Consider the following 27,824-nt stretch of genomic DNA (forward strand, 5'->3'; position numbering starts at 1 on the left):
TCTGTCCCTCTCTGTCTCTCTGTCTCTCTGTCTCTCTGTCTCTCTGTCTCTCTGTCTCTCTGTCTCTCTCTCTCTGTCTCTCTGTCTCTCTCTCTCTCTCTCTCTCTCTCTCTCTCTCTCTCTCTCTCTCTCTCTCTCTCTCTGTCTCTCTCTCTCTCTGTCTCTCTCTCTCTCTCTCTCTCTCTCTCTCTCTCTCTCTCTCTCTCTCTCTCTCTCTCTCTCTCTCAATTCAATTCAATTCAATTCAATTCAATTCAAGGGGCTTTATTGGCATGGGAAACATGTGTTAACATTGCCAAAGCAAGTGAGGTAGACAATACACAAAAGTGAAACAAACAAAACGAATTAACAGTAAACATTTCACATACAGAAGTTTCAAAACAATAAAGACATTACAAGTGTCATATTAAATATATACAGTGTTGTAACAATGTACAAATGGTTAAAGCACACAAGTTAAAACCTGTTGGGGATGGGGGCGCTGTTTAGACTATTTATGCTAATTTGGCTAATTTTTTAAACGGCTTCCCACAAAATCCTTGATCGTACAATATGCATATTATTATTATTATTGGATAGAAAACAGTCTATAGTTTATATAGGAGTTGAAATTTTGTCTCTAAGTGGAACAGAGCCCATTCTACAGCAATTTCCCTGACATGGAGTCAGATTTGAGAAATGTTGGCCACTTTTCTGAAGTCAGTTAAAAGGGCACTGTCGTTGCTATGACTATACGGACACTTCTTACGTCTTCCCCTGGATGCCTTTACGTGATGACGATTCCAACGGGGTCGATTGCGCGTTCACAGGCCCTACAAATGAAAAAACCCTGAAGCTAGTCATTCTTTGGGAGCTGCGTCATGAGCCTAGAGGACACCGGCGCGCACCTGTTCCAAGCGTTAGTTTAGCCTGTTATATTTCTCCGGTCATCTTTTCACTCGTTATAGGAGTTAAAAACATCATAAAGTAGTTAATTTAAAGCGTTTTATAGCAATTTATATCCGTTTAGTGCGATTTTGGGACATTTATTTTTGCAACGATGTGAAAAGTTGGGCACGATTTTCAGTTCATCCCGAACGCAGTTGACATTTCCACATGGCAAGAGGACAGCTTTCCACCAAAAGACGATTTCTCCCAAGAAAGGATCCTTTGCCCAAGATACTGATGGAAGAACAGCTCAAGGTAGGACATTTTTATTATGATAAATCGTGTTTCTGTCGAAACATTTTAGTGGCTTAGGACGCCATGTTTTTTGACGTAGCTTCGCTTGGCGCAAACTGTATTGAAAAGTAAGGATAAATTAAAAAATGTAATAACGCAATTGTATTAAGAATTAAATTGTCTATCAATCCCTGTCCACCCTATATTTTTTAGTCACGTTTATGAGTATTTATGTATAAGAGTAGATCACTGTCTAAGTGGCGCAAGGACATTTTCTGACCAGCTGAGCTACATTTCACATTGTCTAACCATGATTTTGGTGGCTAAATATAAACATTTTCGATCAAACTCTATATGGATTGTGTAATATGATGTTACAGGAGTGTCATCGGAAGAATTCTGAGAAGGTTAGTGAAAAAATTAATATCTTTTGGCGATGTTGACTTTTATCGCTCACTTTGGCTAGAATCAATGCTGGGCTGCTAATTGCTATGTGCTAAGCTAATATAACGATTTATTGTGTTTTCGCTGTAAGACACTTAGAAAATCTGAAATATTGTCTGTATTCACAGGATCTGTGTCTTTCGATTCGTGTATGCTGTGTATTTTTACGAAATGTTTGATGATTAGTAGTTAGGTAAACACGTTGCTCATTGTAATTATTCTAGTCCATTTGTGATGGTGGGTGCAATTGTAAACTATGCCATATACCTGAAATATGCACTTTTTTCTAACAAAACCTATCCCATACCATAAATATGTTATCAGACTGTCATCTGATGAGTTTTTTTGTTGGTTAGGGGCTATAAATATCTTAGTTTAGTCGAATTGGTGATGGCTACTGGTGTTGGTGGACAAATAAAAGATGGTGGATTATGCTAATGTGTTTTTAGGTAATAGATGTACATCTTTACATATTGTGTCTTCCCTGTAAAACATTTTAAAAATCGGAAATGTTGACTGGATTCACAAGATCTGTGTCTTTCATTAGCTGTATTGGACTTTAATGTGTGAAAGTTAAATATTTAAAAAAAATATTTTTTTTGAATTTCGCGGCACTGGTTTTTCAGTGGGGGGGGGGGGGGTGTGCCGCTAGCGCCACGCTGATCCTAGACAGGTTAAAATAAGTAAGCATAAATATGGGTTGTATTTACAATGGTGTTTGTTCTTCACTGGTTGCCCTTTTCTTGTGGCAACAGGTCACAAATCTTGCTGCTGTGATGGCACACTGTGGAATTTCACCCAGTAGATATGGGAGTTTATCAAAATTGGATTTGATTTCGAATTCTTTGTGGATCTGTGTGATCTGAGGGAAATATGTGTCTCTAATATGGTCATACATTGGGCAGGAGGTTAGGAAGTGCAGCTCGGTTTCCACCTCATTTTGTGGGCAGTGTGCACATAGCCTGTCTTCTCTTGAGAGCCATGTCTGCCTACGGCGGCCTTTCTCAATAGCAAGGCTATGCTCACTGAGTCTGTACATAGTCAAAGCTTTCCTTAAGTTTGGGTCAGTCACAGTGGTCAGGTATTCTGCCACTGTGTACTCTCTGTTTAGGGCCAAATAGCATTCTAGTTTGCTCAGTTTTTTTGTTAATTCTTTCCAATGTGTCAAGTAATTATCTTTTTGTTTTCTCATGATTTGGTTGGGTCTAATTGTGCTGTTGTCCTGGGGCTCTGTGGGGTGTGTTTGTGTTTGTGAACAGAGCCCTAGAACCAGCTTGCTTAGGGGACTCTTCTCCAGGTTCATCTCTCTGTAGGTGATGGCTTTGTTATGGAAGGTTTGGGAATCGCTTCCTTTTCGGTGGTTGTAGAAGTTAACGGCTCTTTTCTGGAATTTGATAATTAGTGGGTATCGGCCTAATTCTGCTCTGCATGCATTATTTGGTGTTCTACGTTGTACACGGAGGATATTTTTGCAGAATTCTGCATGCAGAGTCTCTCTCTCTCTCTCTCTCTCTCTCTCTCTCTGTGTGTTTGTGGTTTCCTGCATTTAGGCTATATCTATCCTCCTCGGTGTGTGTCTGTGGGTTGGTTGTTAACTTCCCCTGACCTATACCCTCCTCAGCACTCCATCAGTACTAATGAAGAGAAGATCACCTCTACAATACACACAGCCACATAAGAGAGAAAATAAACAGAAATAATGAGAAAGATTCACTCTCAATTCATTTCAATTCAAGGCGCTTTATTGGCATGGGAAACATATGTTAACATTGCCAAAGTAGGTGAAGTAGATAATGTACAAAAGTGAAATAAACAATACAAATTAACAGTAAACATTATACTCACAGAATTTCCAAAATAATACATTTCAAATGTCATATTATGTATATATACAGTGTTGTAACGATGTACAAATGGTTAAAGTACAAAAGGGAAAATAAATAAACATAAATATGGGTTGTATTTGCAATGGTGTTTGTTCTTCACTGGTTGCCATTTTCTTGTGGCAGGTCACAAATATTGCTGCTGTGATGGCACACTGTGGTATTTCACCCAGTAGATATGGGAGTTTACCATAATCGGGTTTGTTTTCTAATTCTTTGGGGGTCTGTGTAATCTGATGGAAATATGTGTCTCTAATATGGTCATACATTTGGCAGGAGGTTAGGAAGTGCAGCTCAGTTTTCACCTCATTTTATGGTCAGTGTGCACATAGCCTGTCTTCTCTTGAGAGCCAGGTCTACCTACGGTGGCTTTTCTAAATAGCAAGGCTAAGCTCACTGAGTCTGTACATAGTCAAAGCTTTCCTTAAGTTTGGGTCAGTCACAGTGGTCAGGTATTCTCTGTTTAAGGCCAAATAGCATTTTGGTTTTCTCTGTTTATTTGTTAATTCTTTCCAATGTGTCAAGTAATTCTCTTTATGTTTTCTCGTGATTTGGTTGGGTCTAATTGTGTTGCTGTCCTGGGGCTGTGTGGGGTCTGTTTGTGTTTGTGAACAGAGCCCTAGGACCAGCTTGCTTAGGGGATTCTTCTCAAGGTTCTTCTCTCTGTAGGTGATGGCTTTGTTATGGAAGGTTTGGGAATCACTTCCTTTTAGGTGGATGTAGAATTTAACGGCTCTTTTCTGGATTTTGATCATTAGCGGGTATCTGCCTAATTCTGCTCTGCATGCATTATTTGGTGTTTAACGTTGTACACAGAGGATATTGTTGCAGAATTCTGAATGCAGAGTCTCAATTTGGTCTTTGTCCCATTTTGTGAAATCTTGGTTGGTGAGCGGAACCCAAACCTCACACCCATAAAGGTCAATGGGTTCTATAATTGATTCAAGTATTCTTTGCCAGATCCTAATTGGTATGTCGAATTTTATGTTTCTTTTGATGGCATAGAAGGCCCTTCTTGTCTTGTCTCTCAGATCGTTCACAGGTTTGTGGACGATACCTGTGGCTCTGATGTTTAGGCCAAGGTACGTATAGTTTTTTGTGTGCTATCGGGTAACGGTGTCTAGATGAAATTTGTATTTGTGGTCCTGGCGACTGGACCTTTTTTGGAACACCATTATTTTGGTCTTACTGAGATTTACTGTCAGGGCCCAGGTCTGGCAGAATCTGTGCAGAATATCTAGGTGCTGCTGTAGGCACTCCTTGGTTGGTGACAGAAGCACCAGATGATCAGCAAACAGTAGACATTTGACTTCAGATTTTAGCAGGGTGAGGCCGGGTGCCGCAGACTTTTCTAGTGCCTTCGCCAATACGTTGATATATATGTTGAAGAGGGTGGGGCTTGTGGGTAGAAACTGCCCTGTGGGTAGAAATGTGTGTTTTTTGCCTATTTTATCCACACACTTGTTGTTTGTGTACATGGATTCTATAATTTCTTATGTTTTTCCCCTAACACCATTTCCCATCTATTTGTATAACAGACCCTCAAGCCAAATTGAGTCGAAGGCTTTTTGAAATCAACAAAGCATGCGAAGACTTTGCCTTTGTTTTGGTATGTTTGTTTGTCAATTAGGGTGTGCAGGGTGAATACGTGGTCTGTCGTACGATAATTTGGTAAAAAGTCCATTTGACATTTGCTCTGATAATGCAGAGGATTTTCCCAAGGATGCTGTTGATGCATATCCCATGTTTTCTGTTTGACATGTTAGGTTTGATAGGGAAGCTGAGTGGTCAAATATACTGTTTAGATTTTCTACTGCTAAGTTTACACCTTCAATATTATAGTGGAACGTTTTGTCCAGGAAGTTGTCTAAAAGGAATTTGTTGTTGCCTAATTGTTTTTTTGGTAGGTTTCCACACTACATTCCTTCCATCTATAGCATTTCTTAATATTACTCAGTTCCTTTGGCTTTGATGCCTCATGATTGAGTATTACTCTGTTCAAGTAGACTGTGATTTTGCTGTGATCGGATAGGGGTGTCAGTGGGCTGACTGTGAACACTCTGAGGGACTGGGTTGAGGTCACTGATAAAGTAGTCTACAGTACTACTGCCAAGAGATGAGCTATAGGTGTACCTACCATAGGAGTCCCCTCGAAGCCTACCATTAACTATGTACATACCCAGCGTGCGACAGAGCTGCAGGAGTTGTGACCTGTTTTTGTTGGTTATGTTGTCATAGTTGTGCCTAGGGGGGAATATGGGGGAGGGAATGCTGTCACCTCCAGGCAGGTGTTTGTCCCACTGTGTGCTGAGGGTGTCAGGTTCTTGTCCGGTTCTGGAATTTAGGTCACCACAGACTAGTACGTGTCCCTGGGCCTGGAAATGATTGATTTCCACCTCCAGGATGGTGAAGCTGTCTTCATTAAAGTATGGGGATTGCATTGGGGGGATATAGGTAGCACACAGGCGGACATTTTCCTCTGTTAAGATAATTTCCTTATGCATTTCTAGCCAAATGTAAAATGTTCCTGTTTTCATTAATTTTGTTAGTTCTGCTCTATACCAAATTAGCATAACCCCTAAGTCCCTTCCCTGTTTCACACCTGGTAGTTTGGTGGATGGGACTACCAGCTCTCTGTAACCTAGAGGGCAACCAGTGGGTCCGTCTCCTCAATACTATGTTTCTTGTAGGATGACAATGTTTGTATTTCCAATTTCTTTGATGAAGTCTGGGTTCATACTCTTTAGGCCAAAGGCAGATGACCTCAGGCCTTGGATATTCCAGGATGAGATAGTGAAGACTTTGTGTTCCATAAAGTGTCCAATGTTGTGGGTCGCGTGGTTTTGTCTCAGGCCAGTAAGTGTGAGCAGAGCCTGCTGAGCATCTGTGGTACATTCCATTGGCTTGGGCTAGTGTAAGAGTGGGGGTTGAGCCTGTTTGCCCGCTCACTGCCTGGGCGTATGTGTGACTTCCATGTTGAGACCCTCTTTGCGGGAGTGGGAGGCATGCGATGGGAAGGAGTGGCAAAGGTCTGATCTGAGGGGGCCTAAATGGGGTGTGGGCATGGTTGACTTGGGGGGGGTGTTGATGTCTTGGGGTGGAGGTGTGGATGGGGGGGTCTGGGAGAGTGTCTCACTAGTCTGGGCGGGGTGTCTATTGATCTGTTGCTCCTATGTGAAGTGTTGGGGCTGTGTTTGAGAGCGATGTCCTTTAGGGTCTGGGCGAAGGTGGGCAGTGCTGCCTTGTATAGGTGGACCTGGTCGTAAAGGCTGTTCAAGTCCAGGGTGGAATGGTGGGCCAGGAAAACATTTGGTTTTGAGGCACAGTCACGAGAAATACTTGCGTTTACCCGCTGTATGGTAGCAGGGTGGAAATAACCACTTGTGCGTTGGGGAAAGTAGAAGAAGCTTTTCCAATCACTCCCTTGAGTGCTGTGGCCACCCTTTCCTGCTGTGCTCTCAGGTTGTTTGTGCCTGTGTGTATTATTATGTGGCTGGGTGACCCTAGTTGGTCCTCAGACAGAAGGTGGCGGCTAGGTGTCTGGACACCAGAGTTTAGACACTGTGTTTGAGAAAAGTGCTTTTTCTTGTATATATTTCCCGTTTGAGTCCATAAGGAGTACAATCTGTGTCTTGTATATGTCCTCAGTGGGTGTGGGGGGGTTGTCAGGAGGGCTATAAGGGTGGCTGACAGGGGACAGGTGCTCAGAGGGGGTGGGATCCCCTGGGATTGGCCTTCTTCATTTGTCTGTTCTGCTGTGATGTTAACGCTTTGGTCAGGGTCTGGGGTGGACTGTTCTGCTGTGTTGTCAACGCTACGGTCAGGGTCTGGGGTGGACTGTTCTGCTGTGTTGTCAACGCTACGGTCAGGGTCTGGGGAGGACTGTTCTGCTGTGTTGTCAACGCTACGGTCAGGGTCTGGGGTGGACTGTTCTGCTGTGTTGTCAACGCTACGGTCAGGGTCTGGGGTGGACTGTTCTGCTGTGTTGTCAACGCTACGGTCAGGGTCTGGGGTGGACTGTTCTGCTGTGTTGTCAACGCTACGGTCAGGGTCTGGGGTGGACTGTTCTGCTGTGCTGTCAACGCTACGGTCAGGGTCTGGGGTGGAGTGTTCTGCTGTGTTGTCAACGCTACGGTCAGGGTCTGGGGTGGACTGTTCTGCTGTGCTGTCAACGCTACGGTCAGGGTCTGGGGTGGAGTGTTCTGCTGTGTTGTCAACGCTACGGTCAGGGTCTGGGGTGGACTGTTCTGCTGTGTTGCCGAAACTTTTGTTGGGAGCTGAGGTGGGCTGTTCTGCGGGGGTGGTCACCTCTCTGTCACAGGCCACCCCCCTCACCCTCTCCTCCAGCAGTCTTCTCCTCTGATGCTCTGTTCTTCTCCTGCTCCTGCTCTTTCTCATGTTGAAGTTGTCTCACTACAGTCCAGAGTGCAGATATGTCTCTCTCCACATCCAGCTCTCCAGGTCTAGTTAAGGGGGTGTTGTTGTGCTGGACTGTTGTCTGGGTCTGTGCTGACTGGAGTGTAATCACCTGCTGTTCCAGCTCCACCTGCCTTACCTCCAGCTGGGTGAATGTATCCTTCATTTCAATGAGGGGGTAGTACTTTGTGCTGGGAGGTTGACTTTCCAATTGGGGGTGCTCGTCTGTGGGGTTATGTAATGAAGAGGTCTGGTCTGACCCATTCGGCGTGGGGTTATCTTTCTCAAGGGAGAGCTTCTCCTGCTGAGCAATTTCTTTGATTAGGTGAAAGTCCAGCTGAAACTGTTTGGGGTTGCCCTGTACCAATACTGTTCCAGACTTATAGAGATTTATATTAGCTGACTCAGAGTCCTCGTTGTCTAGTATCCTGAGTTTCCATCCATCGGTAACACCCACCCCCCCAACAGAGGGGTAGTGTGTTAATATAGCACTGTGCCATGCAAGGGGATGGTCTGTGTGGAAGATACGGTTGCTTATTGTTCCATTTTTATAATAGTCAGCAAAAAGTGTCTCTTTATTTTCCATAAGGAGCTTCATTGTGTACTCTTTTTGTGTCTTATTACTCTTTACATGCAGAGAGTACTGTATATTAATTATCTCTGAACATTGGGAGGGTGCTTCTAAGGCCTCTCCATTTGGTTGGGGCTCTCCTGCCATTGTTGGGCTCAAGGGCTTTGACACCTCTCACTTGACACGTCAGTGCTAATTGAAGTTGTATCAAGCTTGGTAGCCTTAACTTAGCATTCAACCTTAGAAAGTAAAATATATCATTGTAGTGTATTTTTTTTCTTGGCTTTTGGAATTCAAATATAGCTTCAGACTGAACATTACTCACTCAATTCCAGGTTGGATGGTGTTTTCAGGTCTCTGTTCGCCAAAGCATGTTGCTGTATAGCTTGGGAATAATAATCTTTGGTAGTTGTAAGCCTTCCAGGCAATTCCGTAATTCTGTCCAAAATCAGGTTGTAGGTCTTGAGTTTTGATTTGGAGGGAAGGTTATGTTGTGGAGGGTAGGTATCCTGTATATGTCCTTGCCAAAAAATCCTAGTTTATCTAATTCTAAATGGATCTTTTTTAAGAACATGCTGAAAAATGCAGGAGCTCATCTGCTCATGACCTCTCTGTCTCTCTCTTTAAATAAGTGTAAAATCGTTAAAAAGACTGCAATATCAATCACTGTTTTAAAAAGAAACATAGGACGTGTACATCTGAAGAGAGAAAAAGGGAGGAAGGAGAAAAAATGGGGAGGTGAGAGCCATGACACTGCTGACATGATAGATGAGTTTACAGAAATCTGAGGTGCAAATGAAATAATTGTTTCAATGCTGTGCCCTCTGTCCCACACTTCCTCTCCTCATCCTTTCTCTCCTTGTCTCTAACCCTTGCTTACTTACTTCTATCCTCTCCTTTCTCTCTCCCCTCTCCCCCGTTCATCTGTCTCTCTTTCTCTACCCATCACTCTCCTTGTCACCACCCCTCCTCATCTCACGTACTCCCATTCCTCTCTCTCTCTCATCCTCCTCTCTCCTCATCCCCGTTTCTCCTCGTCTCTAACCAGTAATGACCATTCATCAACATTACAGGGACCTGTCCCTTTCAGCACGGCCTGTTCATTATTACAGCCTGTTCAGGGCTCGCCTTTCCTCCCCTCTCCTCTTCTCTCCTCTTCCCGCCACCCCCCTCCACTACAGTCTGGGGGAGATCCTCAACCCTTGTCTGTCCAAATGACCGCCATCTTTCACCACGCCAGAACGGCCCCGTGGGTGTCTCAGATAATGTCTGGTTGGACTCTGCACTACCTTTCCATCCCCTTAAACTCACTGGTTTATAAAATGGTAGAATTAAATGTGTTTTGCTGGTGGATATCTACTGTGGACACACAAAAATGCTCCGTAGCCTTGTTTTTATGTTATGTAAGAGATAAGCAATGTAATATAGATTGGACAATTTCACTTTCTCGTTATAGCCTTTAGCCTCGAAATAAATAGATAAAAACTTTGGTATTCATTACAAGTACACACACACACACACACACACACACACACACACACACACACACACACACACACACACACACACACACACACACACACACACATACACACACACACACACCATAAAGGAGACTGTAATGTGTACAATTGGATGATACAGTGGCTGCTCCACTAAAAGTTTTGCGATTATGCTGTGGGACTTAAAACCTGTCTAGGATCAGCGTGCCGCTAGCGGCACCCCCCCCCCCCCCCCCACTGAAAAACCAGTGCCGCGAAATTCAAAAAAAATATTTTTTTAAAATATTTAACTTTCACACATTAAAGTCCAATACAGCTAATGAAAGACACAGATCTTGTGAATCCAGTCAACATGTCCGATTTTTAAAATGTTTTACAGGGAAGACACAATATGTAAAGATGTACATCTATTACCTAAAAACACATTAGCATAATCCACCATCTTTTATTTGTCCACCAACACCAGTAGCCATCACCAATTCGGCTAAACTAAGATATTTATAGCCCCTAACCAACAAAAAAACTCATTAGATGACAGTCTGATAACATATTTATGGTATGGGATAGGTTTTGTTAGAAAAAAGTGCATATTTCAGGTAGATGGCATAGGTTACAATTGCACCCACCGTCACAAATGGAATAGAAAAACTACTTAGAGCAACGTGTTTACCTACTTACTAATCATCAAACATTTCGTAAAAATACACAGCATACACGAATCGAAAGACACAGATCCTGTGAATACAGACAATATTTCAGATTTTCTAAGTGTCTTACAGCTAAAACACAATAAATCGTTATATTAGCATAGCACATAGCACATAGCAGCCCAGCATTGATTCTAGCCAAAGTGAGCGATAAAAGTCAACATCGCCAAAAGATATTAATTTTTTCACTAACCTTCTCAGAATTCTTCCGATGACACTCCTGTAACATCATATTACACAATCCATATAGAGTTTGATCGCAAATGTTTATATTTAGCCACCAAAATCATGGTTAGACAATGTGAAATGTAGACAAGCTGGTCAGAAAAATGTCCTTGCGCCACTTAGACAGTGATCTACTCTTATACATAAATACTCATAAACGTGACTAAAAAATATAGGGTGGACAGGGATTGATAGACAATTTAATTCTTAATACAATTGCGGAATTACATTTTTTAATTTATCCTTACTTTTCAATACAGTTTGCGCCAAGCGAAGCTACGTCAAAAAACATGGCGTCCTAAGCCACTAAAATGTTTCGACAGAAACACGATTTATCATAATAAAAATGTCCTACCTTGAGCTGTTCTTCCATCAGTATCTTGGGCAAAGGATCCTTTCTTGGGAGTAATCGTCTTTTGGTGGAAAGCTGTCCTCTTGCCATGTGGAAATGCCAACTGCGTTCGGGATGAACTGAAAAGCGTGCCCGGCTATTCACATCGTTTCAAAAATAAATGTCCCAAAATCGCACTAAACGGATATAAATTGCTATAAAACGCTTTAAATTAACTACCTTATGATGTTTTTAACTCCTATAACGAGTGAAAAGATGACCGGAGAAATATAACAGGCTAAACTAACGCTTGGAACAGGAGCGGGTCGGTGTCCAGCACGCGCGTTACGCACCAAGGAAAGACTTGCTAGCTACAGGGTTTTTTAATTTATAGGGCCTGTGAACGCGCAATCGACCCCATTGGAATCGTCATCACGTAAAGGCATCCAGGGGAAGACGTAAGAAGTGTCCGTATAGTCATAGCAATAACAGTGCCCTTTTAACTGACTTCAGAACAGTGGCCAACATTTCTGAAATCTGACTCCATGTCAGGGAAATTGCTGTAGAATGGGCTCTGTTCCACTTAGAGACAAAATTTCAACTCCTATAGAAACTATAGACTGTTTTCTATCCAATAATAATAATAATATGCATAATGTACGATCAAGGATTTTGTGGGAAGCCGTTTCAAAAATTACCCAATTAGCATAAATAGTCTAAACAGCGCCCCCATCCCCAACAGGTTAAAGGTAATTTGTGTTTTAATACAGTACCCTGCGTCACTACTTCATTGCTCCAGACCAGCACAAGGGGGAGTTAGAGCACTGATTATGCTTTTGGGTCCCAAGGTGCTACTATGTCTGTATAGTACTGTAGCCTACTCCCGACCGATCACGTTGTACAGCGCCTTAATGGCGCGGCGGTCTAAGACATTGCATCGCAGTCTAAATTGTGTTGCTACAGACGCTGGCCTTGACTGGGAGATCCATGAGATGACTGTAGGTTTTTAGTTTCTCTACCTCTAAAAACACAAATAAATTATTCTAAGTAACAAACTGGCTTTATTTACAAATTAGTAACAATGTCTCACCCCATGTTGAAGAATGGCCTTTTCGCGCTCATTTTACGTTATTTGAAAACAAAATTATCTCCAAAATACTGTTATTTTTAAACAAAGCGATTATTATTATTATAATCAATTTATAATTATATAAATGCCCCTTGGATATTCTCACAGACATATTATTAACCATGTTATTAGCAGGACGATATATAATGGTCATATCGGTCATGGCTCCCGAGTGGCACACAATGGGATTACCTTGCAGTTCTCCAGCTGTATCCACTGAAATAGCGGTGAGCTGTATCACATCCGACTGTGATAGGGCAACACAATTGGCTTAGCGTTTCTCTTCCTCTAAAAACAGAAATAAATGTTTTGGCCTTAACAAATATTATTTTGGCCTTTATTCAGATTACAATCGCTCACTTTCGTTTTTTTTTTTTTACGAAATAACCTCCAAAATATTGTTATACAGTTGAAGTCGGAAGTTTACATACACCTTAGCCAAAAACATTCCTGACATTTAATCCAAGTAAAAATTCCCTGTCTTAGGTCAGTTAGGATCACCACTTTATTTTAAGAATATGAAATGTCAGAATAATAGTAGAGAGTGATTTATTTCAGCTTTTATTTATTTATTCACATTCCCAGTGGGTCAGAAGTTTATATACTCTCAATTAGAATTTGGTAGCATTGCCTTTAAAATGTTTAACTTGGGTCAAACGTTTCCGATAGCCTTCTACAAGCTTCTATAAGTTGGTTGAATTTTGGCCCATTCCTCCTGACAGAGTTGGTGTAACTGAGTCAGGTTTGTAGGCCTTCTTGCTCGCACACGCTTTTTCAGTTCTACCCACACATGTTCTATAGGATTGAGATCAGGGCTTTGTCATGGCCACTCCAAAACCTTGACTTTGTTGTCCTTAAGCCATTTTGCCCCAACTTTGGAAGTATGCTTGGGGTCATTGTCCATTTGGAAGACCCATTTGCGACCAAGCTTAAACTTACTTCCTGACTGATGTCTTGAGATGTTGCTTCAATATACCCATATACATTTCCATCCTCATGATGCCATCTATTTTGTGAAGTGCACCAGTCCCTCCTGCAGAAAAGCACCCCCACAACATGATGCTGCCACCCCCGTGCTTCATGACTGGGATGGTGTTCTTCAGCTTGCAAGCCTCCCCGTTTTTCCTCCAAACATAACAATGGTCATTATGGCCAAACAGTTCTATTTCTGTTTCATCAGACGAGAGGACAATTCTCCAAAAAGTACGATCTTTGTCCACATGTGCAGTTGCAAACCGTAGTCTGGCTTTTTTATGGCGGGTTTGGAGGAGTGGCTTCTTCCTTGCTGCGCGGCCTTTCAGGTTATGTCAATATAGGACTTGTTTTACTGTGGATATAGATACTTTTGTACCTGTTTCCTCCAGCATCGTTACATGGTCCTTTGCTGTTGTTCTGCGATTGATATGCACTTTTCGCACCAATGTACGTTCATCTCTAGGAGACAGAACGCTTCTCCTTCCTGAGCGGTTTGACAGCTGCGTGGTCCCATGGTGTTTATACTTGCGTACTATTGTTTGTACAGATGAACGTGGTACCTTCAGGTGTTTGGAAATTGCTCCCAATGATGAACCAGACTTGTGGAGGTCTACAATTTTCTTTCTGAGGTCTTGGTTGATTTCTTTTGATTTTCCCATGATGTCAAGCAAAGAGGCACTGAGTTTGAAGGTAGGCCTTGAAATACATCCACAGGTACACCTCCAATTGACTCAAATTATGTCAATTAGTCTATCAAAAGCTTCTAAAGCTATGACATCATTTTCTGGGATTTTCCAAGCTGTGTAAAGGCACAGTCAACTTAGTGTATGTAAACTTCTGACACACTGGAATTGTGATACAGTGAATTATATATGGCACAGTCATATAGCCCGGCACCTACATAAAGCTGAGTGACTCACTCATTTATGACTTCGGATCAAAATAAAGAAGTACTGTACCAACATTATTTCTGATAATGTTGGTACATTATTTCTGATTATTTTCTTTAATAAAGAAATGTTTTGGTTATCCTAACCTGGACACCATGTACAGTATTATAATAGCCCATTATGGGCTATTAGCAGGACAATATACCAACACCTCTCTGTATTTTGATACTTTGTGGATGGGGCCTCCAGACTGGCGGACCTGTCTAAAACACTGCATCACATTGCAAAATGCAGTTGCAGGTTTGATACCCGTAATGGCTGCCACCGGGAGACCCATGAGGCAACTTCTGGTTTTAATTTAGAATCCTCCAATCCTCTATATGTAATTATTGGTGAAGAGTCATGTTAAATTTTTTGTTTTTCTTGGAATAGAAACACCATAATATTAATCAAATTAATTAAGCAAAATTTCTTAAAATCAGTCCCATATACTATGTTCTTCCAAACAATGTTGTAAATTCTCTAGTACAGCCACTATTGAAGGCTATCAAATGCTTCTCAAAGATGCCCTCTGGTGGTCAAACTAGTACTAACATACCATTAATGTAAACAGTGGTTGACACTTAAATAATGTGCCATAGAATTCTGTGACACCATGTAAGCTGTGCTGCGGTATGCTGCAACTTTTAAAGGACTATAAATCCACTATTAAAGGACGATAAATCCACTATAATTGAGAATTTCAATACGAATTTTTCTACGGCTGGCCATGCTTTCCACCTGGCTACCTCTACCCCGGTCAACAGCACTGCACCCCCCACAGCAACTCGCCCAAGCCTTCCCCATTTCCCTTTCTCCCAAATCCAGTCAGCTGATGTTCTGAAAGAGCTGCAAATCTGGACCCCTACAAATCAGCCGGGCTAGACAATCTGGACCCTTTCTTTCTAAAATTATCTGCCGAAATTGTTGCAACCCCTATTACTAGCCTGTTCAACCTCTCTTTCGTGTCATCTGAGATTCCCAAAGATTGGAAAGCAGCTGCGGTCATCCCCTCTTCAAAGGGGGGGACACTCTTGACCCAAACTGCTACAGACCTAACTATCCTACCCTGCCTTTCTAAGGTCTTCGAAAGCCAAGTCAAAAAACAGATTATCGACCATTTCGAATATCACCGCACCTTCTCCGCTATGCAATCTGGTTTCAGAGCTGGTCATGGGTGCACCTCAGCCACGCTCAAGGCCCTAAACGATATCTTAACCGCCATCGATAAGAAACAATACTGTGCAGCCGTATTCATTGACCTGGCCAACGCTTTCGACTCTGTCAATCACCACATCCTCATCGGCAGACTCGATAGCCTTGGTTTCTCAAATGATTGCCTCGCCTGGTTCACCAACTACTTCTCTGATAGAGTTCAGTGTGTCAAATCGGAGGGCCTGTTGTCCGGGCCTCTGGCAGTCTCTATGGGGGTGCCATAGTGTTCAATTCTTGGGCCGACTCTCTTCTCTGTATACATCAATGATGTCGCTCTTGCTGCTGGTGAGTCTCTGATACACTTCTACGCAGACGACACCATTCTGTATACTTCTGGGCCTTCTTTGGACACTGTGTTAACAACCCTCCAGACGAGTTTCAATGCCATACAACTCTACTTCAGTGGCCTCCAACTGCTCTTAAATACTAGTAAAACTAAATGCATGCTATTCAACCGATCGCTGCCTGCACCTGCCCTCCCGTCCAGCATCACTACTCTGGATGGTTCTGACTTAGAATATGTGGACAACTACAAATACAGAGGAGTCTGGTTAGACTGTAAACTCTCCTTCCAGACTCACATCAAACATCTCCAATCCAAAGTTAAATCTAGAATTGGCTTCCTATTTCGCATCAAAGCATCCTTCACTCATGCTGCCAAACATACCCTTGTAAAACTGACCATCCTACCGATCCTCGACTTCGGCGATGTCATTTACAAAATAGCCTCCAATACCCTACTCAATAAATTGGATGCAGTCTATCACAGTGCCATCCATTTTGTCACCAAAGCCCCATATACTACCCACCACTGCGACCTGTACGCTCTCGTTGGCTGGCCCTCGCTTCATACTCGTCGCCAAAACCACTGGCTCAAGGTCATCTACAAGACCCTGCTAGGTAAAGTCCCCCTTTATCTCAGCTCGCTGGTAGCCATAGCAGCACCCACCTGTAGCACGCGCTTCAGCAGGTATATCTTTCTGGTCACCCCCAAAACCAATTCCTCCTTTGGCTGCCTCTCCTTCCAGTTCTCTGCTGCCAATGACTGGAACGAATACAAAAATCTCTGAATCTGGAAACACTTATCTCCCTTACTAGCTTTAAGCACCAGCTTTCAGAGCAGCTCACAGATTACTGCACCTATGCATAGCCCATCTATAATTTAGCCCAAACAACTACCTCTTCCCCTACTGTATTTATTTATTTATTTAGTTTGCTCCTTTGCACCCCATTATTTCTATTTCTACTTTGCACATTCCTCCACTACAAATCTACATGCAAATCTACATCTAATCTAGCATTCCAGTGTTTTACTTGCTGTATTGTATTTACTTCGCCACCATGGCCTTTTTTTGCTCATATTGTATATAGACTTATTTTTCTACTATATTATTGACTGTATGTTTGTTTTACTTCATGTGTAACTCTGTGTTGTTGTATGTGTCGAACTGCTTTGCTTTATCTTGGCCAGGTCGCAATTGTAAATGAGAACTTGTTCTCAACTTGCCTACCTGGTTAAATAAATATATAAATAAAAAATACACTGAGGCACCGTATTGATCCACTGTGTAGTCCTGTGTTATCAAGGTGCTTAGGGCTATATACTCTGCATTTATGTGGCTCTGGACATCCATTGTTAAGCATCTTATTTTTGCCTTCAAAAGGTCGAGACAACAATGAACATTCTGTGGAATAATGTGTACAGGCTTATCTACTGTGCGGGGAATGTGTGTGTAATGGCTCTTAAAATGTGTGTGAGTGTGTATGACAGAGCTAGGCTTAGGCTAAAAACACACACACACACACACACACACACACACACACACAAAGTTTTAGTGAATGTCCTGCCGGTACGTGTTTCATGACATGATTAAGGTTCCAGGAATCACGGAACATCACATCCTTCCCTTTAATCAATTGACCCTTTCCTAATACCATCAAACACGTATCTCTCCTGCAGAACAATTGTTGATGTACAGGCTTCAATGTCAAATAACATAAAGTAGAGCAGCCATTATCACCAGAATTGACCTTTGACCCCTTGAAAATTGCTTTAAAACCTAACATCTGTCATGACATCCACCCTTACATGGTTCATCCCCATATCAATGTTTGATAAAGCCTGGATGCCAGCATATAACAAGCAAAGAAAATCTACTAGTATCTACTAGTAAAAACGTCAAAAACAAAGCATAGGTTTGCTCTATCCATTCCCTCTCCTTCTATGATGACTGTTAGATCATACACAGTACACTGAACAAACCTATAAACGCAACAATTTCATATAAGGAAATCAGTCAATTGAAAAGAAATGCATTAGGCCCTAATCTATGGATTTCACATGACTGGGAATACAGATAAACATCTGTTGGTCACAGATACCTTAAAAAACGTATTTTCAATAGGGGGGAGCTGTTTTCACTTTGGAAAAAATCGTGCCCAAATGAAACGGCCTCGTACTCTTTTCTAGATAATACAATATGCATATTAGTATTACTATTGGATAGAAAACACTCAGAAGTTTATAAAACTGTTTGAATTATGTCTGTGAGTAAAACAGAACTCATTTTGCAGCAAACTTCCATGCAAGAAGTGAAAAATCTGAAAACGAGGCTCTGTTTCAGGGCCTGCCTATTCAATTGCCTTATATTTATCGATATGCATGCACTTCATACGCCTTCCACTAGATGTCAACAGGCAGTGGAAGGTGGAATGGGGTGTCTAGCTTGATCTGAGGCCGAACAAGAGCTTTTGGAATGGCAGGTCAGGAATTTTCTTTGTCTACCAAGGTGCCCCGCGGAGCTCGACATTGGCTTCTGAAAAGCGTTATGTATACACGGCGAATATCTCCGGCTCTGATTTTATGTGACACATGTGATAATAACATCATAAAGTAGTTTTTTTCAACTGAGTTTTATCAGTTTATTCAACGTTTATTGGGAATTTTCCGTTCTTTGCACCAAGAGTTGATGGGCATGTTCGCGCCACATGGCTAGCCAAGGTTGCTAATTCGACAGAAGAAATGGACATTCTAAAACCAAACAACGATTTATTCTCGACCAAGGACTCCTTGTACAACATTCTGATGGAAGCTCATTAAAAGTAAGAAAACATTTATGATGTTATTTCGTATTTCTGTGTAAAATGTTGAGTCCTAATCTCCACCGTTTTGGTGAGCGCTGTCTCACAATAACGCAAGCTGTATGTTATGGTAAAGTTATTTTTAAAAATCTAACACAGCGGTTGCATTAAGAACCAGTGTATCTTTCATTTGCCATACAACACGTAAAGTTTATGATGAGTTCTTTGGTCAGATTAGGTGAGTGTCCAAAATATCTCTGGAGATTCTGGTGAATCGATGCTACGTATTCACAATGTATAATCAGGATTTGTAGCTCTAAATATGCACATTTTTGAACAAAACATAATTGTATTGTATAACATGATGTTATAAGACTGTCATCTGATGAATTTGAAGGTTAGTGATTAATTTTATATCTTTTGTTGGTTTTTGCGAAAGCTACCTTTTGCGGTGAATAAATGCGTTTGTGTGTTTGGCTATTGTGGCAAGCTAATATAATTCTATATTGTGTTTTTGCTGTAAAACACTTAAAAAATCGGAAATATTGCCTGGATTCACAAGATGTTTATCTTTCATTTGCTGTACACCATGTATTTTTCATAAATGTTTTATGATGAGTATTTATGTATTTCACGTTGCTCTCTGTAATTATTCTGGCTGCTTTGGTGATATTTTTGATGGTAGCTGCAATGTAAAACTATGATTTAGACCTCAAATATGCACATTTTGGAACAAAACATAAATGTATTGTATAACATGTAGAAAGAGGAAGAAGGGAAGCGCTACCAAGGTACACTATAGTATATTTTGGTAGATAGAAGGTGCTCTTTGGTAAAAGGGGTGAATAGGTCATCAAAAAGAAAGGAGGACCAAGGCACTCTTCATATAATTAATTAAAATGCCTTTATTAGTATGGCATGTTCAATAGAAACAAAGTTGTTAAAAACCGACGCGTTTCGGCTGCATGGCCTTCGTCAGGGAGTACTCCGACGCGTTTCAGGGAGTACTCCGACGCGTTTCGGCTGCATGGCCTTCGTCAGGGAGTACTCCCTGACGAAGGCCATGCAGCCGAAACGCGTCGGTTTTTAACAACTTTGTTTCTATTGAACATGCCATACTAATAAAGGCATTTTAATTAATTATATGAAGAGTGCCTTGGTCCTCCTTTCTTTTTGATGTATTGTATAACATGTTATAAGACTGTCATCTGATGAAGTTGTTTCTTGGTTAGTGACTAATTTTATCTCTATTTGGTCGGTTTTGTGATAGCTACCTATGCGATAGAAACGATAGAAATATGCGGTTGAGTCTTTGGCTATTGTGGTTAGCTAATAGATATAAATATTGTGTTTTCGCTGTAAAACATAAAAAAAATCGGAAATGATGGCTGGATTCACAAGCTGTTTATCTTTCATTTGCTGTATTGGACTTGTGATTTCATGAAAATTATATTATTTGATATCCCTGTCCCGTTAGGCTGGGCTATGCTAGTCAGCTTTTTTGATGAGGAGGATCCCGGATCCGGGAGAGAGAAGTGGTAGGGGTGTGGATCAGAAAACCAGTCAATATGTGGTGTGACCACCATTTTCCTCATGCAGCGCAACACATCTCCTTCACATGGAGTTGATCAGGCTGTTGATTGTGGCCTGTGGAATGTTGTCTCACTCCACTTCAATGGCTGTGCGAAGTTTCTGGATATTGGCGAGATCTGGAACACGCTGTCTGACACGTCGATCCAGAGCATTCCAAGCCTGCTCAATGGGTGATATGTCTGGTGAGTATGCAGGCCATAGAAGAACTGGGACAATTTTTAGTTTCCAGGAATTGTGTACACATCCTTGAGACATGGGGCCGTGCATTATCCTGCTGAAACATGAGGTGATGAACTCATCATGGTATCTCTTTGAATTCAAATTGACATTGATAAAATGCAATTGTGTTCGTTGTCTGTAGCTCATGCCTGCCCATACCATAACCCCACCGCTCGCACACACGCCGCCATACATGTCGCCTGCCATCTGCCCGGTACAGTTGAAACCGGCATTCATCCGTGAAGAGCACACTTCTCCAGCGTGCCAGTGGCCATTGAAGTTGGTTACGACGTTTATATTTTTGTTCAATGTATTATGATATTCAATTTTCTCCGCCTCCTGCACTCCACCATGGCATCGCCTCTGACCTCAGAGTGGAAGCAAATAGAAAAGGAATCATCACCTGTCATCTTGATGATAATGGAATTCTCTAGTCTCCGTCCAAGGCCCTGTCTGTTAAATAACATCTCAGGTCTGAGCACATATGTATGTTGTTTGAATGTATTATGGATGTTAGAGTCAAGGGAAACAGGTTGTGATGATCAAGAGAGGAGTGTTTAGTTTCTGACGCTATCTCTCTCCATCCCTCTCTCTATCCCTCTCTCTATCCTTCTCTCCATCCCTCTCTCCATCCCTCTCTCCATCCCTCTCTGTATCCGTCTCTCCATCCCTCTCTCTATCCCTCTCTCTATCCTTCTCTCCATCCCTCTCTCCATCCCTCTCTCCATCCCTCTCTCCATCCCTCTCTCCATCCCTCTCTCCATCCCTCTCTCCATCCCTCTCTGTATCCGTCTCTCCATCCCTCTCTCCATCCCTCTCTGTATCCGTCTCTCCATCCCTCTCTCCATCCCTCTCTCTATCCCTCTCTCCATCCCTCTCTCCATCCCTCTCACTATCCCTCTCTCTATCCTTCTCTCCATCCCGCTCTCCATCCCTCTCTCCATCCCTCTCTCTATCCCTCTCTCCATCCCTCTCTCCATTCCTCTCTCCATCCCTCTCTCTATCCCTCTCTCCATCCCTCTCTCTACCCCTACTAGTATATATCACCATCTCCATGTCTGTTTATTTCTATTTCACTGTTTCCCTCTCCATTTCTCGCTTCTGTCTCTGTTCATATCTCTATCCCTCATTCTGTGTCCCTCTCCAACCCTATTTCTCTCTCTCTTCATCCTTCTTGCACTGATCCACTGTAGCTTTCTCTCTTCCATTTGGTTTGTCCTGTTTGTAATGACACCAGGGGGGTTGCATCCCAATAGGCTCACCAAACAACAATCTGATAACACTTTCATAGCTTCCCTTTCTATAAAGAAAATAAACACACAAACCCATTTGGTTTTGTACTCGAATAGCTTTGCTTTGCCCTTCCTATTGGAGATTGATCTTCTCTTTCCCTTGCCCCCACAATTGTAAAGTGTGGCCGTGTCATTATGGTAGCTGTGTTTTTATGGGCGGGAAGCAGAGAGGAGAGATGGAGAGGCTGTGGATTCACAAAACACTTAATATTGGTGTTAATGACCTGGGGGTAGAGAGTGGTAAATGTGGCAGCATGAGGGGATATGAGAGAGACGGAGGGAGAGAGAGAAAAAAAGAGACAGACAGGATGAGATAGGCAGAGGGAGAGGGAGAGATGGAGAGAGAGAAATGGAGAGAGAGAGAGAGAGACAGACAGACAGACAGACAGACAGACAGACAGACAGACACAGACAGAACAGACAGACAGAACAGACAGACAGACAGACAGACAAAGGGAGAGAGATAGAGAGAGCGATGGAAAGATGGAGAGAGAGAAAGACTAATATATTCAGTGCAGTGTTCCTCTGCCCACGACTGCAGTGCTGCCATCAGGCCATCGACACGGCACACTCATAAAGACCATTCATCAAATCGATCTCCTGCCGTTACCTTCAAACACTGAAAAAGCAGTACTCAAACTGCAGACAGGAAAGACAGGGAGCGTCTGTCCTCAGAGAGAACCAGAGCCAACAGAGAGAGAGGGAGAGAAGAACGGGAGTGACAAGGCTGACCCACTATCAGAGGCAGAGCAGTGGGCACTGACTGGGGACCTATAAGGATTCTAACGAGTCACACTTGTCCTTGGAGGAGTGGAGGAGGAAAGCGAAGAGTGTGTAGAGAGAGGAAGAGGAGTGAGACAGAGTAGGTAGAGGAGGAATAGGACGGGAAAAGAGAGAGGGGAGGACGGAGACCTGCAGTCAGGGAAGTGGAGGCATATGCTGGCTGTCAGTCTCCCATCAGGGACCATCTGCCCTGGTACTAGCATGGACCCAAAGGGTTAACTCACCATAGTGTATTATTCTTCACCATAACACAGGTCTGTTTACAGGGACAGAAAGGGTGAACACAGCATGCTAGTAGATACCATAGACTTCCAGTTACTGCGCTAACGCTAGTTAGCATTGGTGCACAAAACGGTCTCTAATTTCCTTCATACTGGACACAGAGACAAAAATGGTATCCACGAGTTCATCTGTCTCTGGAGATGATAAAGGTCCTCAGTGCCAAAATCCCAAAGTATCCCTTTAACTGTTTAAAGGTTGCCTGGAGAGTAAGCACACACACATACACCCAGAGATGCATGCACACACACATCTTTCTCTCTCAGAGTACCCTGAACGCATATAGATTGTTTTAATGGCTAGACCACCTCCATCCAGAGAGGTTTATAAAATGCTACCGTGTCCATAATGGTCGATGAGGGTTTGGAAACCTTTTCTGAACGGCACTCAAACCTGACATGACCTAATATGCCACTGAGCTTTTCACTCTGAAGGACACAAAGCTGTGAAGGAAAGGGGCTTTTTATTACAGTCACACTCAAAGATAATACTATGGCCAACTGAAACTGTTCCCTAAGAGTAGTGGTGTTACATTGAAACAAGTGCCCTATGAGATTCAATGGCAATTTCTATTGTGCCCCCATTTTGGTTTCAGTAATGGTCAGTGGTGTTGTGTTAAATTTCAATGCGTATGTATGTAATTGTTTGCTTTATCCTTTTCCAAAACATTCAGCTTATAAGGGGTATATATTGCATGGATTTAAGGACCAAGGTCTTAGTATAACATTGGAATATAATGCATAGTGTGAAACAGAGATAATGACTAAACTCTATATACCCTCATAAGCCGCTCTTCTCAGTCCCTCCTCCAAGCTCCTAATTAAAAGAAAACAAGTGGCTTCTTTTTTTTTCTCCATAGGCAATCTCAATCCCTCTGACTTAATCAAACCATTTGCATGTGAACCTTTGGGCGCATTCTGTAAAGTGGAACTGACAGCATTTTAGCAACATTAAATCTCATTAAAATCTCTTCATATACACCCCCAGGAGGAATGTGATATTCTGACAAGCGAACAGTTAGATATGGTCATTTTCAGGTTTTCATAAACTCTTATAATGTTTGGGAATTACGTATAGAGGCATTTGTGAAAATTCTATAGCAATATAGAGTGGGAAAGTGGCCGTGCGTTTGGACAATTAATAGACACTGCAGTAAATAAACCTAGTAAGTAAACATAATAAAGACATCTGTCTCGTCCAAGACCAGAGTCTACACAGACCGGTGCGCTATAGCCAATCAGAGCTACAGTAGGCCTTTATACAAACAAGTCATTTGCCACACGGGCCTGCCATCATTCACTTTGAACTGGACTGTGTGTTTACAGGCAGTTGGACCTGCCATCATTTACTTTGAACTGGACTGTGTGTTTACAGGCAGTTGGATCTGCCATCATTCACTTTGAACTGGACTGTGTGTTTACAGGCAGTTGGACCTGCCATCATTCACTTTGAACTGGACTGTGTGTTTACAGGCAGTTGGACCTGCCATCATTCACTTTGAACTGAACTGTGTGTTTACAGGCAGTTGGACCTGCCATCATTCACTTTGAACTGGACTGTGTGTTTACAGGCAGTTGGACCTGCCATCATTCACTTTGAACTGGACTGTGTGTTTACAGGCAGTAGGACCTGTCATCATTCACTTTGAACTGAACTGTGTGTTTACAGGCAGTAGGACCTGCCATCATTCACTTTGAACTGGACTGTGTGTTTACAGGCAGTTGGACCTGCCATCATTCACTTTGAACTGAACTGTGTGTTTACAGGCAGTTGGACCTGCCATCATTCACTTTGAACTGGACTGTGTGTTTACAGGCAGTTGGACCTGCCATCATTCACTTTGAACTGAACTGTGTGTTTACAGGCAGTTGGACCTGCCATCATTCACTTTGAACTGGACTGTGTGTTTACAGGCAGTTGGACCTGCCATCATTCACTTTGAACTGAACTGTGTGTTTACAGGCAGTTGGACCTGCCATCATTCACTTTGAACTGGACTGTGTGTTTACAGGCAGTTGGACCTGCCATCATTCACTTTGAACTGAACTGTGTGTTTACAGGCAGTTGCAACAGCACAACTTTAGATCATTGGAACACATTCACTAAAAGTCACAAAATACACCTGACTAGATTAATGAAAATATGTCAATACCACAGGAGTCCTCTTACATTTGGGAACTGTACTGTCCTATTGATGAAACAACCATGAAAAGGTAGGCTTCTTTCACTCAGTTGTGCACATCAACAATAATCAGATCAACAACTAACGTTAGTTCTAGCCAGAGCAAGATGAGCTCAAATCTAACGAAGGAACATTAGATAAACACTCAAACCTTTTCAGCTAGTTGGCCGTCAAAATCGCACTGATAAACAATGGGGAATTGTAGCCTACTCGTCCTTCTGCAGCTTGCCTGCCAATGCATGCTTGTCCCAACCAAGCACCCAAGCTAACTGTCTAAAGTTACTAGCTAGCTACTTCCAGACACAAATGAGAGAACACCTCACTCTAACCATTTTACTCGCCGTAGCAGAGCTGGTTAGACTGTTTACATGTTATCTAGAACGCACTATTGTAAAGTGGTTGTTCCACTGGATATCATAAGGTGAATGCACCAATTTGTAAGTCGCTCTGGATAAGAGCGTCTGCTAAATGACTTAAATGTAAATGTAATGTAAATGTTCTTGACTAAGTATACATTTTTCTGCCTACGTTTACTGACACCGGTCATATTCAGCGGGTGTTGTGAGTTTGTAAATTCATCAGTTATCCTGCGCTCTGGCACACTCAGACGAGAGTGCTCTGAAATCAAGTAGAGTGACCAGAGTGAATTTGCGAACTCAAGAGATATTCTAACTGAGTCGTTCAAGATCTTGCCAGCTAACCAAATGACACCTGTATCTCTAGCTGTGTATAGCCACCGAAAAAACGATATAAGGGGAAAAGTCACTCACTCACCCACTCCTCCAGTGGCATGGCATGACATGACATCATCCTAGCAGCTAGCTAGCCAGCTGATGTTAGGCTGTGTTTTTAGCTTGCTACATAAATTGATACACTAGCCTATTAGCCACGTTATGACTGACTTGTGATCATTGACCTTGCGAGTTTGATTGTAGTGACATTTCCAGCCTTAGCGACATTCGTCCGTTTTGGTCCAGAACACTGAGTCATTGAGTCTGAAGTGCATCCAGAATGGAGGCAGCAAACAATGTACTAGGTCAGCTGTGATTTACTACATGATAGCAATATTTTTTGGACTCCCAAGAAATGTATTGGTGAATTATATGAATCATGCATTGAACTGCATCCATCTATTCTGCCGACAATGCCTTAGTGTGCGCCATCGAATGTTGTGTCAAATAGAACCGGCTTTTAAAACCTTTTATGAAGTTGATTTTCTGGCATAAACTGGGAATTTGATATTTTTGACTGATATTAGGATTGTCTGTTTGTTTCATATTTGCAAAGTTGTTAAAACACTGTCAGTTCCACTTTAAAGTCAATTAAAAAGTGATTCTACACATGGACTTGTCAGTTGCCGTGGGTATTGTATTTGTAGTAAATGCCGTCACACTCAGACAAACAAAATCACACATGGATATGCGTACACACTAGCAGGCAGGCAGACAGACTACACACACATGCGCATGCACACGCACACCCAAACACACCACCTCCCGTCCACACAGACACAGTTCCACTTACCACACACACTCTCTCACACCACCCGATAGGGCCTATAGAGCGCACTTGACTTCTCCATATATTTACTAGGCGAAACACTAGACTAAATAGATGGATCTATGATGGAAATGCAGTCTCACATCAACTAGTGGTCATAAAGGAAAGGAGAAAGGAGAACCTAGCCTGTGAGAGCAAGCAGGAGCATAGGCATGTAAAACAAAATATAGACAATAGACAAAGGTTCCTTATATTGCTGGAGTAATTCCAGAATTATATTGTGTTGGCTGAAAGACTTCATTAACTGTGTGTGTGTGTGTGTGTGTGTGTGGTGTGTGTGTGTGCGCACATGCATTTGTGTGATACGGACACCACACATGCACACATGCCTGCATCTTCATCTCCTGTGGGAAATATGCTGCGTTAATACAATATTTGCCATTAGGCCATATTACATGCTCCCATATTCCATTGAAATGTTTTCGTCTTTGGTTCTGAGAGCATTGTGCATAATGTGGCACCAAGCTGTGGTATTCAGCAGAACAATCGAAGCCTGGCTTCTCAAATGAAAGGTAGGCAATTTAGTCCAATCGTCTATTTGGTGGCGGCGGCGGCGAGAGCTGCGAGTTGGAAAACAAGTGTGATATTTACGCGGGGAGGCTGAGCCACGTCAACAAAAATGCTAAATGGTTAATTAAAGGCATGAATATACACACACACACTCAGAGGAGGCTGGTGGGAGGAGCTATAGGAGGACGGGCTCATTGTAATGGCTGAAATTGAATCAATTAAACCAAATCTTACATGTGGTTTCCGTATGTTTGATACCATTTCATTTATTCCATTCCAGCCATTACCTATGAGCCCGTCCTCCTATAGCTCCTCCCACCAGCCTCTCCTGCACACACTGAGGTGAGATGGACAATAGAAAAAGAATGAATAGAACGGGCGTCCCCATTCAAGACAATGATGGCATAATGGGTGGACTGGCAGCCATTGCGAGTTTACCTATAGGAGCAAAACAGGGAGTAAAAGCAGGAAATGCACCTATCAATATGTGTGTTGATTTGATTATTCAACTCAACTGACATGACAAAAAAGACATTCCATTGCATGAGCCACATCAGTTAGAATATTTGAATGAACATTCTACATTACCATGGATATTATTGCATCACAATACCAGGTAGCCATTGAGAGTGTACCCATGAGTTTACCAGTCAAATTGCCAGGGTTAGACGTTCCAAGCCTGTTCTATTAATTATATGTCTATGAGATGGACCTTGGACGAAGATTAATCCAACTTAGTTCACCTGATGTAACCTGATGTAACGTCAGTCTCGACAATAGGAAGTAACATTTGTTTCTGCTCCACAAGCAAAGTGAGCAGCCATTCAATCCAAAGCG

The 27,824-nt window shown here is 42.3% G+C and overlaps 1 protein-coding gene across 3 annotated transcripts in view; it reads right to left on the bottom strand.

The window, feature by feature from the left end:
* The window catches only part of LOC129814182 (ephrin type-B receptor 1), a 309,241-nt gene that overhangs the window by 176,039 nt on the left and 105,378 nt on the right, over positions 1–27,824 (bottom strand). The gene's annotated exons all lie outside the window — the stretch shown is intronic.

The sequence above is a fragment of the Salvelinus fontinalis genome, chromosome 17 (genome assembly GCF_029448725.1).
Source record: "Salvelinus fontinalis isolate EN_2023a chromosome 17, ASM2944872v1, whole genome shotgun sequence".
Lineage (NCBI taxonomy): Eukaryota > Metazoa > Chordata > Actinopteri > Salmoniformes > Salmonidae > Salvelinus > Salvelinus fontinalis.